This window comes from Rhinolophus sinicus, chromosome 17 (genome assembly GCF_057876585.1).
Source record: "Rhinolophus sinicus isolate RSI-liver-muscle chromosome 17, RSI-T2T, whole genome shotgun sequence".
NCBI classification, from domain to species: domain Eukaryota; kingdom Metazoa; phylum Chordata; class Mammalia; order Chiroptera; family Rhinolophidae; genus Rhinolophus; species Rhinolophus sinicus.
Genome location: NC_142517.1, coordinates 30,040,254 through 30,049,943, shown reverse-complemented (window position 1 = coordinate 30,049,943; position 9,690 = coordinate 30,040,254). Strand labels below are relative to the sequence as shown.

The window sequence follows — 9,690 nt, the reverse complement described above, 5'->3', positions numbered from 1 at the left end:
GGGCGGAGTATAAGACCCTAACTAACACAAGGCATTATGGGGATTTTTTAGGAGAAAGAAGTTATATCCGATTGGAGAGGTCAGGAAGACTTCATGATGCAGGAGATGGAAGGATTTGGGATGGAAGGATTTGGACACACAGAAAGAGCGGGGTAAGGTAGGGGGTGTAGACTTCCAGAAAGAAGAAGTGGCACCATTCTGTTTGCTCACAGTGTTTCAAAAAGAGGAAAGCTTAAAGAGCTAGCAGGAAATAAAGCAGGATGGGTCACTTGTCACTGTATTTTGAAGAACTTGAACAATAAGTTTATATTATGTCATCGCTATACAGAGAGGCTGGCAGTTGCAAAAGAGGAACAAGATCAGAAGTATGGTTAAGACAATATGATTAAATCCAGTCAAATCCATCATCATAATAGGAAAGGATGCCTCAAAACTTATAATTTATATTTATACACCCATGTTTATAGCAGCACTGTTCACAATAGCCAAGGTAGAAGCAACCCAAATGACAGATGAATGGATAAATAAAATGTGGTATATACATACACTGGAATATTATTTAGCTTTAAAATGGAAGGAAATCCTGTCACACAAGCTACAATATGGGTGAATCTTGAGGACATTGTGCTAAATAAAATTAGCCAGTCACAAAAATACAAATACTCTATGATTCCACTTATATGAGTTATCTAGAACAGTCAAATTCATAGAAACAAAGTAGAATGGTGGATGCCAGAGGTTGTAGGGAGGGGGTAATGGGAAGTTGTTCTTAATGGGTATAGAGTCTCAGTTTTGCTAAATGAAAAAGTTCAATGTGAACATACCTAACCTACTGAGCTTTATACTTAAAAATGGTCAAGATGGTAAATTTTATGTTATGCGTTTTTTACTACAATTAAAAAAAAATCAGAACTTGCTGTTGGTGACTTCACTATTTCTCACTAATAAACTAATGTGGAGTTGTTGTTTTTTATTTACTTTTATTTATTTTTTTTTTTGCAGGACATATGTCTTTTTTTTTTTTTTTCCATTGGGGAATATTGAGTGTGTTTCTCCAGGGCCCATCAGTTCCAAGTCATTGTCCTTCAATCTAGTTGTGGAGGGCGCAGCACAGCCCCAAGTCTAGTCGCCGTCCTCAATCTTTAGTTGCAGGGGGCACAGCCCACCATCCCATGTGGGAATTGACCCGGCAACCTTGTTGAGAGCTCGTGCTCTAACCAACTGAGCCATCCAGCCACCCCTCCAGAGGCTCAGCGGCAGCTCGTTGTCTTCAGTCTAGTTGTGAGTGGACATAACATATGAAATATCATTCCATTGTGATTGTAAACACTTACAAGTCAGTGAAAATGTCTCCATGCTTCCTGGATGAGACCCAGTTAGAAGTCAAAGAGAAGGCCTGATTGCTGTGATTATATGTTTGGATCTAATTTTAAAATATCTGTAAACTTTCAACAAAAATATCCTGTGGTTTGGGAGGAGAGTACATTCTTATTTATGATTCATCCTAAAGATTAACAGTTACTGAACAACAAAGCCTCATCTTCACACAGATAATTCTTGTTGGGAATAGGGAAGAAGAGGAGAGAAAAACAGCATAATAAGAATTGGATGAGAGGAAGAGGGAGATGTGGTTTGACAAAGCATATTTTTAAAGCCTCCTTTTTTTATTTTAATTGTTGTAATGTTTTGCTCTTGTAGTCTTAGAAGAAAAACAAAGTGAAGAAATAATTTTCCTCTTCCTCTCTGTGAGGAAGAAACGTTGGACCTTGGGCTCCCTGGAGGGAGACAGCAGTTTATTCAAGGGTATTTTGTTTGGGAAGTCTGTGCCTATGAGAGAGAAAAGCCTGGAACTAGGGATGGAACAAAATGTTTCCAGAGAGGAGGGGCCACAAGGTGGAGGTGCTGTGTGAACTCCTGAGGACGGAGGACCAAGGTCATGACATTGGGAGCCCAGGCCAGACCCAGAAACCCAAGCTTATGACAGCGGCAATCAATGCTACCATCAGAGGATATCCGCTGCCTCAGGGTGCAGATGGGTAGTACAAGGTGGCCTGGGCACAAAGCCAGGCAAGCAAGTCCTGCTTTAGAGGGGCAAGGCCACTGGTGGCCTCAGGGAGGGCTTCTTTTCCAGTCAAGATTCCCTAAAACCCTAGTCAACATGGCTGCTTTAAAGTTGTTATAATCTTCCCCCGCCCCCCAATTTTTTTGTTTTTATAATTTTGATTCTGAGATTATTTTTCTATGCCTAACTCATTTCATTTATATTTGGCTCTAATTTCTGAGGAAAATATTGTGCATATTGTAAAACAATTTTTGAACTGTTTCAAATGTCACTGGGTTAATACTAAATTTAACTATTAAAAGATATGCAACAATAGAACATTGTGTAAAAATTAATTAAGCCTCCATTAATTTTAAATTGGCTAGTTTTTATTAAACAAGTGAACTTCATTAACCTTCAGGTTTTAAACATTGTCATAGGCCCCTGAAAATCTCGCAGGTCCTAGCACTCTGACTCTAGGATCAAATGGATAAAATATTCCTGGATGTATCCCAGAAAAAGGGAAGGGGCTAGAAGGATCACCAACATTTCATATGTTACCAACCATGTGGAGGAGAAAGCTCAAATCAGCTTTAATTTGGGATATTAAAGAAATGCAACATTCCTTGTCTCTAGGTGTCATGGAGGTATACATGCGAAGACACACACTGAGGAGGGTGGGGATGGGGTGATGGGCTTTAAAGGTTTGAGAAGCCCTGATCTACTCAATTCTTGTTCCAAGGGTTTCGAGGCAGCATCAAGGGTGTTAGCTGGGGCAGGGGCGGGGAGAGGCTCTCGCTGACAGCTAACAGGAGGTGCCCACACACCAAATGGAGGCTACTGGCTCCAAAAATGTTTTGAATAATTGCACAAGTCAAATTTTGAAGTGAATATCCTCCAAAAGTAAATATTTTTCAGGACAAAATTAATTTGGTTAAATGCTTGCTAGTGTGCTTTATTTTATTTGATTGTGTTATGCTTATTGCTTGTTCACTTGTGGTACACAGAGGTTCAAAGGCTGGTTTACAATAGGATTTTTTAAATTAGCACAGTGGCTGTGCTGCAAAGTTTTAATTTTGTTTACAAAATGCAAATTTGCACACCACATAAAATGAAGTGGTGGCTTTGTCTAATGGCAAGGAAGTGAACTATGCAGCCTTATTGGCCCAAATCTATTTATTATGTCTTGATACCATATTATGTTAGGCACCAACATTCCTCCACTTCGCCCCCGAGTGTGTGCTAGTCCTTGCTCTCAACAGGTTATGTTCTTTTTGTAAGGAAAGTGATGTACTGTGTTATCCTACTTCCCCTAGAGCCTCAGGCAAAAGTAATACACACACTTTACGGTTGGAGTTGGGGCGCAATACCAAGAAGCAAGAGCAAGGGGCAAGGGAATCTAGAAAAGAGGGGAAGCAAATACAAAGTGGTCCACTCCCACCTGGCCACATCTATACCACAAAACACAGCTGGGTGCTCAGTCATGAACTTCACCTCTCAAGCACCTGTATGGAGACACTGCATCTCAGAACAATTCATGGGAGGAAGGGGAGGGAGAAGAGACAAATATTTGTTCGCCTGCTTCACATCTATGCTTTCTAATTGGAAAAGTTCCCCCCAAGGGGCACTAACTCCCCCATACCTGCCAGTGTGACCTGGCCCTCTGGGCAGCTGCTGGACATGCCAAAGCCTAGTATGTCAGCAGAGGGGGCGTCCTCTGAGGGAGGGAGCTATAGCTCAGAGGCGGCAGGAACCAGGGCAAGAAGCAGAAACACTCCCGCCTGCCTACCTGCAGTCTCATGGCTTGCGTGGTCACACCAGTGCTTGTGACAGATGCTAAGAAGCTCCTGCAGCGTTGTGCCTCAGTTGTGACAATGATGCCCCAGGGAAGCAGACGAAAGGAGTGTGGGTGTGGTGCTACTGAGTTGTGCTATGAGCACAGGGGTCAGGGAGCCCTGCTGCCAAACTGGTGAAAACACAACTTCCGAGGTGAGCTCGTTGAGAGCCTCCCTCCAAGAGTAGTCAAAATCTCCTCTCCACAGCCTACAAGATTCTGGTTCATGCAGGCAGTTTTCCCAGAGGGTCATCACTGAGCAGAAAGCCTGAGACCTCTGAGAAAATCTGGGAAGGTTCATAAACGAAGTCTAGTACATACTCCACTAGAAAATAAGGAGCGGTCAATGCAAGGCAGTACAGGTATATTCCATAGACATCTTCCCAGTCAACAGTTTCCTGGTAGGATGCCTCTTGCTTTCAGTGGTTTTTAGCATATTTACAAGGTTGTGCAACCATCACCATTAACTAATTCCAGAACATTTTTGTCACCCCAAAAGGAACGCTGTACATATTAGCAATCACTCATTTGCCCCTCCTCCAGCTCTTGTCAACCACTAATCTATTTTCTGTTTCTTTATTCTGAATATGCCATATAAAGGTGTTCATACAATATGTCTATGCCTTTTTGTTCTATTCAGGCCCTCATTGGATTGGATGATGCCCACCCACATTGGTGAGGGTGGATCTCTTTAGTCAGTCCACTGAATCAAATGATAAACTCTTCCAAAAACACCCTCACAGACACACGCAGAAGCAGATGTCTGGGCATCTCTTAGGCCTGTGAAGTTGACACATAAAATGAACTAGCACAGCTACATAGGACATGCAAACTGCACATGACTGCATACAAAGCAATCACTAGTTAATAATGGCATTAATTTTTGGAGTAATTAGAATGTGATGGTTTGAGCAATTTACATCCGAACACAAGACATTTTGTTTATTATGTTTAGACTTTTTACTGTGTAAAGTGACATTTCAGGAAATGCATCAGCATTGACCAATAGCCATTACAGTTTTTCCCATTTAAAATAATGGCCAATAGAACCCACTTAGCATTTGTTGCATATAACATCTGAAATGCAGGACTGGGGCACTCATATTCAGAGGAGATGCTTATAATCCACTGTTCTACTCTAGGTCAGATCCCTAGTAGAAAAAGAGAGCCTCGAGCACTGTAGTAGGTGGGAAGCACTTCACCGAAACAGTGTGAGAGGAGAGTGTTCAGTGAGGAGGAGGAGCAGAAAGTGAGGGGGGTCACTGAGGTGTGTGTGGGAGGGATGGAGGGCTCAAACCCCCTGCCATGCAGCTCGCCACAGCGTAATCTTCTGGAGCTACCATACACCAGCAGGCACTCGAACTTGTCTTTTGCTGAAATGATCTTGGGACTACAGAAAATGGGCTCCGACCATATATGACTATGACTACTGTTCATTAAATAACTTTGTCTTCTGAAGTTTTAGAAGAAGTCAGAGATACAGACATAGCAATTTATCAGCTAAGTCACAAATCCTTAGTAAGCCATTTATAAAAAATCAATCCCAACAATGCAGTCCTAAAACAACCATCAAAACAGAAGATATTTTTCTATTTCCCAGGGTCTCAACCCCTTTCACCACCTCAGAACACGCGAGGGATGTGACACACCCCCTTCCAGCTTCTGGCTGCCTGGGCAGTGCTTCTCCCCTGGGCAGCAGGCTCCCAGGGCTGCTAATGACGCCTTGAGTCGGAGTGGAGGGGCTGGGGTTAGAATTTGTGGAAAATGCAGAGAGACAGCTCCTGGGTGATTCAGATACCTATTCTGTGGCATGTGACTGCACCTCTCCAGCAGCAGCTACAGCATAATTGACTAAGGGCCCCAACATGGCAACCCTGAGTTTGGGCTGAGGCCAGGCTTTCAGCAGGATGGTCCCAGCCAACAGCTGCGTGCTGCAGGGACACTAAGTACCAAGACAGGCTCGGTCCTGGGAGACATGGGTTTCACTGGCCCATGACTTTGGCTTGAGGACTCCCTGACAGCCTTGCTGGACCTACTTGAGGCTGTAGGTGGTCTAGGACATTTCCACCAAAACTTCCTGTCTGTCTCCTTCCTTGATTCTGACTTGCATCACAGTTTGGTGGCTCTCCTAGTTTATTCTGCTCCTTCCTCATTTTCTCTCACACAAATGTTTCCCTTAATAAAATCCTTTCACATCTAATCCCATCAAGGATGCTTCTCAGGGGACCCAAATAACACACTTTTTTACTTTATAATCACTAATTTAGATTCTCCTTACCCAGAATTTCTGGCACTGCCTCAGAGGTAGAAAACTTATAATCATACTCAATTGTACATGTTCTTCAGAATATTCCTCTAGCCAGGGGGCTGCTTTTCTATGAAGATATCTGCTACTCTTTACAATGTGTCTTCAAAATAAGCTCTTCCAAATTTAAGTCTTCAGCTTTCAGTTAATTAGTAATTATTCTCTACATGGTGACATATCCACAAAACCTAAAAAAAAAAAAAAAAAAAAAAAAGCAATTAGTTTCTTCTACTCTTCCCTTTTCAAAGTAAGACCATCAGAAACATGTTTATTGGGCCGGCCTGATGGCTCAGGCGGTTAGAGCTCCATGCTCCTAACTCTGAAGGCTGCCAGTTCGATTCCCACATGGGCCAGTGGGCTCTCAACCACAAGGTTGCCAGTTCAATTCCTCAAGTCCCTCAAGGGATGGTGGGCAGCGCCCCCTGCAACTAAGATTGAACATGGCACCTTGAGCTGAGCTGCATCCCAGATGGGTCAGTTGTTTGGAGCGCGGGCTCTCAACCACAAGGTTGCAGGTTCGACTCCCGCAAGGGATGGTGCTGCGCCCCCTGCAACTAGCAATGGCAACTGGACCCACAGCTGAGCTGCACCCTCCACAACTAAGACTGAAAGGACAACAACATGACTTGGAAAAAAGTCCTGGAAGTATACACTGTTCCCCAATAAAGTCCTGTACCCCTTCCCCAATAAAAAAATATTAAAAAAAAAAAACACATTTATTTTTCAGTTACATTTTTGCTCATTTGAGATGTTTTTTAAAAACAAAAATATTTCTAGGTTCTAAAACACTGTTTGCTGATGTGGGGAATCTTAACTTTGATTGGGTCCAGAGACTCTTCACGGACCAGCACTTGCCCCAGAGAAAGACATAGGCACGCAAAGTTTTACACAAAAATCCTAGACTCGGGGTATTGCTAGGCAAAGGAGAATTTCAGAATGTCCCAGTTGCCGCTCTTAATTAAATATTTTTTGCTTCCTAGTCTCAGCGGCTTTTGAAAAGGGAAAGTCAAATTTGATTTGGAAACCATGTGTAAGTCAACAGAACAACAAATGTTAAGTCTACATAACTTATATTTAACTGTGACGATGATTTTTTTCACATACTCTTCCTGTATGAAGCAGTTGACGGGGGAGAGTGCAGAAGATAATGTAGGAATATGGAGTGCAGGCTCTGGAGACAAACTCCTTGAGTTTAAATTCCACACTGTCATTCCTTTAATATGCCAAGCATTCTCCCACCTCAGGGCTTTGACACTTGTACCCTCTTCCTGAACATTCCTTCTCCCAAATATTTGCGTGGCTCATTCCCTCACTTCTTTAGCTCATTTCTCAAATGTGACCTTATCAGAGAGGCGTTCCCTGCAGGAGCCTACTCTCTACCCTGACTTTGCTTTATGTTTCTTCATAGAACTTATCACCACCTGCCATATAATGTTTACTTACTGTCGGTGTCCTCCTGAAAGGATATAAGCTCCATGTAAGCAACAATTTTGTGTACACACACACACACACACACACACACACACACATTAACCCCAGGCTTGAACAGTGCCTTACACATGGCAGGTACTCAATAAATATTTGTTAAATCAATTGTAGAACCCACAAATAGTATACATTTTGGAATGTTTGTACAGAACAAAGACTACTCCTGATAAAATATCCTAAATTACTTCTAACTAAGAGTATGCTATTCATCTTTTAATAAGACAGTTAAATGACTTTTCAAAGCAAATACTCTTGTCTGCAAACATATAGTATGGAAGTACATGTTGATTTAGCTATCTTGGGATTCCAACTAAACTTCTAATACAAAAATGTATCTGAAAGTTCACAAATAATTACAGCTGATGCTTAAATAGTGCTGACTGCTTTAAATGCCCTCCATGTACTAATTCACTAAATCCTCTAACAGTCCATGCCTCTAACACAGGCAGCTATTATCCCCATTTTACAGATAAGGAAGTCTAGGCACGGAAAGTTTGCCATCTATCGGACAGCACCAGTTAGCAAAGGCACAACCACGGGTCAGGCTGTGGTCTAGATCCAAGCTCTTCACCACTACCCTGTACAGCCTTTTTAGTGCATGAAAGAGGAAAGCTGGAGGGTGGGGAAATATGATGTTTTCCATTACTTGTATTTTCTACTTACACTGTGAATATAACACTGCTGTGGTTATTTATAGTACCCCAATTGAAGAAAAAAATTAAAAGGTTAATTGCTTAAACCACAGACAATCTCAAAGCATTAGTAAATAATTCTTACTGGCTTCCTCTTTTCTCCACCTCCTAAGATATATATATATATATATATATCACCACAGTGAATTTTCAAAATACCCTTAAAGTTCAGTCCAGATATACACTTTTCATAATAAAAGCAATTCGCTTGTAGAATTGTTTTCTGAGAGAAAGTAGCAAAGTCATTATAGCATGGATAGCCCCACCTGCCTAGGATAGTTTCTGAGGGGAGAACGGAAAACTCTGGGAAAACCAATCTTGGGACCACAGCTTCTCCATTCCTAGTTTGTGCTTCTCTGGTCAAAAGGATAAGGACTTCTGAGGACATCATCAGGTTCCTTTCTGAAGTAGATTTCACATTTTTTTACATATTACAGATGTCCAGTGAATTTGAGAAGTGGATTTACTCTGATCATTAACTTTGTACAATATGCTGTAATTTTTGCCATATCCATCTGGCAAAACAAGTTGATAGTATTTCCATGTTTCAAACCAGGTGTGAAATAAATTTAAGGTTTATAGGGTGATGAGTATCTAAGCCAGGCTCTTGGATGACCATGGTTTGCCACTGCATATCACATGCCAGGAATCCACGCAAACATGTGGATTTCAAGTGCCTTAGCAGATAGCCCGTTGTGTATCCTGCCAACTTTGCTTCATTTTCTGCTGCAAATGAACGGTGTGCCAGTAAGTGTCTGTGAATTTGCCTGAATTGCACTGCATTCTTTATTTATACTAGTAATTTTGGATTTCAGAAGAGTGAAGGTGTTGAAAAGAGTTCACAGATTTTTAAATTTTCTATTACCATTTTTAAAGAGCAAAAAAATTTGACATTTCTCCTGAAGCAGCTGCTTTAAATCACTATTGATTGTCTTGACATCTAGTTCTAGAAGTAAACAGAAGTCTTATCCTCCTACAGATGTTCAAACCAGAACTTAGTAGAGATTTTCAGACAACTAGATCTATTCTTAGTTTCCAAAAAGCTCAACAAATCTTTTGCTTTACTTGTAATCCACGAGCCTAACGTCATTGGTCATCTCCATCTCACTTTCTTTTGAAAGTAAGTAGAGTATAAATAAATTTCAAACACATTTTTTTTAAGTGCCTTTACATTATAATTCTCAGTCCATGGACTAGACAGTATGGTTGGGCCCTCAGCATTTCATTTGTCCATTCAAACCCCCAGTTTCCATTTAGGGATCCATGAGCTTCTAGAAAATCTGATTCGATTCTCCGTGCTTGAGATTGAGCCTGGGATTTAGGCTAAGCC

At 41.5% G+C, this 9,690-nt stretch overlaps 1 long non-coding RNA gene across 1 annotated transcript in view; it reads right to left on the bottom strand.

The window, feature by feature from the left end:
• Positions 1 to 1,049: 1,049 nt before the first annotated feature.
• Positions 1,050 to 9,690, bottom strand: part of LOC141570529 (uncharacterized) — a 37,197-nt gene continuing 28,556 nt past the window's right edge. The window contains exon 4 of the long non-coding RNA XR_016019806.1: positions 1,050 to 6,368. This is a non-coding gene — a long non-coding RNA (uncharacterized LOC141570529). The remainder of the gene's footprint in view (positions 6,369 to 9,690) is intronic.